The following is a 6000-nucleotide window of genomic DNA, read 5'->3' as shown; positions in this document are numbered from 1 at the left end:
CCCACTGCCCCAGGACATGTGAAGCTGGTTCCCACCTTAGGGCCTTGGCACGTGGTATTCCTCTGTCCCCACATCTCTACATGTTTGGCCCCTTCCTTTCATTCAGATCGTCCCTCAATTGTCGTTCCACGGAGGGGCATCCCTGGCTGTTGGATCTAAGGTGGTCCCACTGCCTTTCCTTCACCATATCCTGCTGGATCGTTGCCATGGCTCTTACCACTATGTGAATGATCTTCTTTCCTTGCTTGCCCACTGTCTGTCTTTCCCTCTCTAGGAAGTATGCTTCATGAGGACAGGAACTTGACTCGTTCATCACATCAGTACCCTAGAGTTGTGAGTACCTGGCACAGCCTGGGGATGTAATAAAGATGTCTGAATGAATGAATGAATGAATGAGTTAAATTGGTTGAAGCAGACAATTCTGGTGAAACAAACCAGCGGGTGGGGTGTGGAGATATGCTTGAAAGAGTTAGGGCAAGATTGAGGAGGGTATCAGATGATAGGCTAAACCTTTCCAACTGTGTTCTGTAGGTAATAAGGAGCCCCTGAAGCTTTTTGATATCCTGAAAGCAAGGTTGGTTTATTTAATTTCCCAGTCATGCCCAGGATAGATTGGAAGGGAGAGCCTAGAGGCAGGGAATTGAATTTGGAGACCGGTGGTAACTGAGACAAGTGCAAAGTAGTGATTTTTTTTCTGTACTAACTTAATTGTCCACTTTGACTCATGCTTATACGCTTATACAGAACTTACTATGTGCTTTTCTTAGAATTTTTTTATTTTTTAGAGCAATTGTAGGTTTATGGAAAAATCAAGGAAAAAGTACAGAGTTCTATACCCCCCCCAAGTTTTCCCTGTTATTAAAGTTTTTCATTAGTGTGGTACCTTTCTTACAGTTGATGCCCCAATATTATACTTATATTGTTAACTCAAATCCATGGTTTACATTAGGACTCACTCATTGTATTTTGTATTTCTATGATTTGAAAAAAATTTTTTTTGTGGTGACATATATATAGCATAAAGTTTCCCATTTTATCCACTTTTAAGTATACAATTCAGTAGTGTGAATTACATTCCCAATATTGTGCTACCATCACCACTATCCATTACAAAAAACGTTTCCATCACCCCAAACAGAAATTCTGTACTAATTAAGCATTAACTTTCATTCCCTACCCCCTCCCTGGACCCTGGTAACCTTTATTCTAATTTCTGACTCCATGAATTTGCTTATTTTTCTTATTTCATACAAATGAGATCATACAATATTTGTCTTTTTGTGCCTGGCTTATTTTACTCAACATAATGTCTTCAGGATTCATCCATGTTGCAGCAGGTATCAGTACTTCATTCATTTTTATGACTGACTAATACTCCGTTGCATGTATATACCACATTTTGTTTATGCATTCATCTACTGATGGACACTTGGGTTGCTTCCATCTTTTGGCTATTGTAATGCTGCTATAAACATTAGTGTGCAAGAATCTGTTTGAGTCCCTGCTTTCAATTCTTTTGGGTATATTACTATGTGTTTTTGTTTGAATGTCTCAGTAGACCCAACAGAATATTTGTCAGTGTTGGTGAGGTCTGAAGGAGAACTGGAAACGGAACCAGATGAAACTGAGGTTTCAGCCTGCGCTGATTCTGCAGTTATGGTTCTTGGGTAGCATCACTTGAATTATTCTTTGAAGGCTTAATAACCAAGTCCTAGAATGTAAGGATTTAAAAGTCTTTGTTTTGGAAGGGACCTAGTCCAAATCGTTTCATTTTACAGATAAAGAAAAATGAAGTCAGAGAGAAGTGACTTGCCCAAGGCCATGAGGCCAGAAGAGCTTCCTTTACCTTCCAGAGACGCTGCATCCCTCTGAGCTCGGTTTCTTCACCTGGAAAAAACAGAGAAAAAGTCTTCCGCACAGGGTCAAATAAATATGGTGAGAAAGCTTTGCAAAGTGCGAATTGAGGGTCTCACATGATATATTATTATTTGGCCTTAACTGCCAGCTTGGTGTTAGTTCAGGCCCAGACTGATTCTTTCAAACAAGCTTTTTTTAATTCCTACTAATGCAGGTCCTGTACTGAGCACTGCAGTGAGCACAGCACCTGCGTGTCTGACCCTCACTGCCCTTTCATTCTGGTGATATGTATATACAGATATATAGTGCACATGTGTGTGTTCTGTGGTTAAGTACTATGAAGAAAAGGGAAGCAGGAAAGGAGAGTGGGTACTTGCCAGAGGTTGGGGATGGGACTGGAATTGCAAATAGGATGGTCAAGGAGGACCTCTCTGACAAAGAGACCCAGGTTCTGGGCTGCACCAAGCACCGTGAAGGAGAACCTTGTATTTTAATTTTTACCTTTTAAGAAACATATTTGTTCTTGGGCAGAGAGTTTTGAGGAAAAGACTGCCTTTGCTGGGGTTTGTGGTAATGACCATTGGACACTCTGGCTTTGACGGTAGGTTGCAGAAATGAAACCTTTGCCTTCAGCATTCTTTTCGAAAAGATCATCAAATGCAACTTCCTGCTTCCCTCTAGCAAACCAAACCCAAGCTAAAGCATTCAGGGGTTTGCAGAAATAATTTGCACAAAGACTCCTACCCAAGTCTTTGATGAGCTTAGGAAGGCAGTGGGGACTGACATTGGTTGAGCCCTTCTGTGTGCTAAGTGCAGTGCTAGGCTCCTACATGCTCCGTCCCATTTTATCCTCCAGATAGCCTGATGAGGAAGATATTATTGTTCCCATTTTGTAGATGAGGAAACTGAGGCTATGTTGATTTGCCCAATGTCGACACAGCTGGGAAGCAAGATTCAGCACAGCTGAAAGACCAGAGATACAAACCTTGTGTTCTCTCTCAACCCACAGCCTCTTCCATGGGCTGAGAGCTGGAGTGGTTTTGAAAGCAACTACTGAAACTTTCCCAGAAGGAAACTCAGAAATTGCATAGTTCAACCCCTTAACTTTAGATATCAAATGAGACAACAATATGAATGCACACATAAATGCCCGGTAGCCATGCAATGAATGTTGGTTTCCTGCCTTTGCAGGTTAGAAACCCAAGGCCCAGAGAGATGACACTACTCGCCTAAGGTCACACAGCAGCCTAGCAGTAAAGTTCACACTCTGAGGCAGCTTGCCTTAGAGATGGCTTTTCACTATCCTCTGAGCTACATAAGGATCAGTGTCATAAGGCTGTAGTGTCAATGACAAAGAGAAAGAGGAAGAACCATTGGGCTTACAGAGGAATGATGCCCAGTTCACAAGACCCTACAGCAAATGAAAAGAAAATCTGGAACCTCCCTCTTCTTAGATGGGGAAGGCTGGCTAGGCAGAGAAAACCCCTCTGAATGACTTTCATTCAGCTATACAGCCAACCTGTATTTATTCAGCATCACTGGGTGCCAGGTACTGGGGATAGGGAAGTGCAGGAGAAAGCCCTAATGCCAGTTACCCAGGCACTGGCAGGTTAGTGGGAGGGACAGATAAGCAACAGAGGATGGAAACCAGCATGTTAAGTGTTAGCATTGGAGTCAGCATGAGGTGCTGTTGGGGGCTAAGAAAAAAATGAGGTTATGTGATGTCCTCAAGGCTACATCGACTGGCAGGAGCCTCCTCTGTTGTCTTCACATGGTTATGTTTCTGGCAGAAAAATCCCCTGGAATTATACACTCCCGTGTTTGTCAATGAGCAGTGGTCATTTAAGGCTGCTATAAAAATTATGATTACAGGGGAATGGCAGGGGGTTAGTGCAGCCAGTAACCGGGAGCAGCTGTAAAGCCATGGGTCATTCTGAAGTCACTGAGATTTGACTCTCGCTTAAGCTACTTTTCGAAGTCTGCTTTGCTTTGAGAAGCAGGTTGGTGGAGGGCACTGAGAGCTGATGTGTGGCTGGTTGCCTTGGCTCTGCATTCTCTGGGTGAGCCTTAACAGCGATAATGGCAAGAGCTAATATAAAAAAATTTTGATTCCGGTAACATATATGCAACATAAAATTTTCCCATTTTAAGCACTTTCAACTATACAATTCATAATTACATTCAATAATGTTGGGCTACCATCACCACCATTCATTAACAAGCCTTTTCCATCACTCCAAAGAGAAACTCTACCCATTAAACGTTAACTCCCCCTTCCCCATCTCAGCCCCTAATAGCTAAGGACAAGGGCGAGCTACAACTGGGGGGTGGGGTCTGGGGTGGGGGAACCGGACTCAGACCTGTGTATGACTTGTCCAGCGCTTGGCCTGGGGCGTGGCTAAGGCTTGGGCGTGGCTGATCAGGAGGCGTGGCTCTCGTTTAATCTTACCAGCATCCAATCAAATTACTTAATTATTCTTCCCTGTTCACAGATGAGCAGACGGAAGCCAAGGGAATTTAAATAGTTTACCCCAAGGTCACCCAGCCAGTGAAGACAGAACGCAAGCATGTCTAGGTTTCATTTCCCTATCTGAGGGATGGACAGGGTGGTGGGGGGGTGAGGGGCGGGTAAGGGGAATGCAAGGGGGATTTAATTCCTTCTTTCTAGTTTTACAAGTAAATGCCACTTGGGCGGAGAGTGCTGGGTTCTGGCAATTTCCGTTTCTAGGAGTGAAGGCTCCCTACTTTTGAAGCTGCTGCCCCTTGTTTGGGAAACTCACCAGGATGGGTCTTTTATAGAAACAAGAGGCAGGTCCCCGCCCATTGTCCTTGGGGAGGAAGGTCGGGGTCACCCTAATCTCCACTCAGATGCCATGGTAAGGGTTCTCTTTAGTGATGTGAATCGGGTGTCTTTTTAGCGGACTTTCACCCTCGAAAAGAGGGGAGGAATAGTCTTCCTGGAGGGAAATTCCGACTGGACAGTTGGTGCCTCCCTGAGAGGTGATTGAAGATTGAATGATGGAGACTAGGAAAGTGTGGTAGACTCTTGTTACTTGCTTTGTCTGAGTCATCCGTCCATCCAACCCTCCATCCATCCATCCATCCATCCATTTCTGTGTGTCAGAAGCTCCCCTAGGCTTTGGGAATACACCAATGAGTTGTCCCCAGCTGAATTTGGAGGGAATGAAAGTGGAGCGAAACAGCCCAAAATAGGGTAGTTGAGATTGGAACTGACTGTTGGACCAGTTAAATCCACCTGGGGTCTTGATGTCTCTCCCCATGGTGCCCTCATGGAGGAAAGACATTCTTAGCAGAATGGAGGGCTCTGAGTCAGATTAATAATTGGGTATTTAAAAATCAGGCAGAGGAAGTGGGAGATACGATACATTTATGGTTAGGATCTGCAACAGGGGAAGCAGCCTGGAGGTATAGTTGGCTGGTACAGAGTATTCTTTTAAATTTGAATTTAAACACCATGGCAGAGAAGAAAGTAGACAAAAATGGAGCTTGCATTCCGGTGGGGTGGAGGAGATAGACAATAAAGAAGATACATAATTAAAATATATGGTATGTGTGCCAGTTGGATGTATTATGTCCCCCAAAATGCCATATTCTTTGATGCAATCTTGTGGGGGCACATGTATTAGTGTTGATTAGATTGGAATTCTTTGATTGTTTCCATGGAGATGTGACTCAATCAGCTGTGAGTGAAACATTTGATTGGATAATTTCCATGGAGGTGTTACCCTGCCCATTCAGGGTGGGTGTTAATTGATCTCTGGAAGCATACAAAGGAGTTCACACACTGAAGGAGCAGAGCAACTGAGAGTGACATTTTGGAAGAGCTGCAGCCACAAGGGACACTTTGAAGAATACACAGGAGCTGAGAGAGGAGCTGAAATGCAACCTAAGAGCAAGCAGATGCCGGCCACATGCCTTCCCAGCTAACAGAGGTTTTCCAGATGCCATTGGCCATCCTCCAACGAAGCTACCTGATTGTTGATGCCTTACCTTGGACACTTTATGGCCTTAAGACTGTATCTGTGTAACCAAATAACCCCCCCTTTATAAAAGCCAATCCTTTTCTGGTATTTTGTGGCATTAGCAAACCAGAACAGTATGTTATAAGTGTTACCCTAATAA

General features: G+C 43.9%; 1 long non-coding RNA gene across 1 annotated transcript in view; it reads right to left on the bottom strand.

The window, feature by feature from the left end:
* Positions 1-218: 218 nt before the first annotated feature.
* Positions 219-6000, bottom strand: part of LOC119536031 — a 28814-nt gene continuing 23032 nt past the window's right edge. The window contains exons 2-3 of the long non-coding RNA XR_005217345.1: positions 1847-1887; positions 219-351 (exon numbers count right to left, since the gene is read on the bottom strand). This is a non-coding gene — a long non-coding RNA (uncharacterized LOC119536031). The remainder of the gene's footprint in view (positions 352-1846; positions 1888-6000) is intronic.

The sequence above is a fragment of the Choloepus didactylus genome, chromosome 6 (assembly GCF_015220235.1).
Source record: "Choloepus didactylus isolate mChoDid1 chromosome 6, mChoDid1.pri, whole genome shotgun sequence".
In the NCBI taxonomy this organism is placed as follows: Eukaryota; Metazoa; Chordata; class Mammalia; order Pilosa; family Megalonychidae; genus Choloepus; species Choloepus didactylus.
The sequence above is the reverse complement of the archived record's forward strand: the minus strand, read 5'-3'. Positions and strand labels throughout refer to the sequence as shown.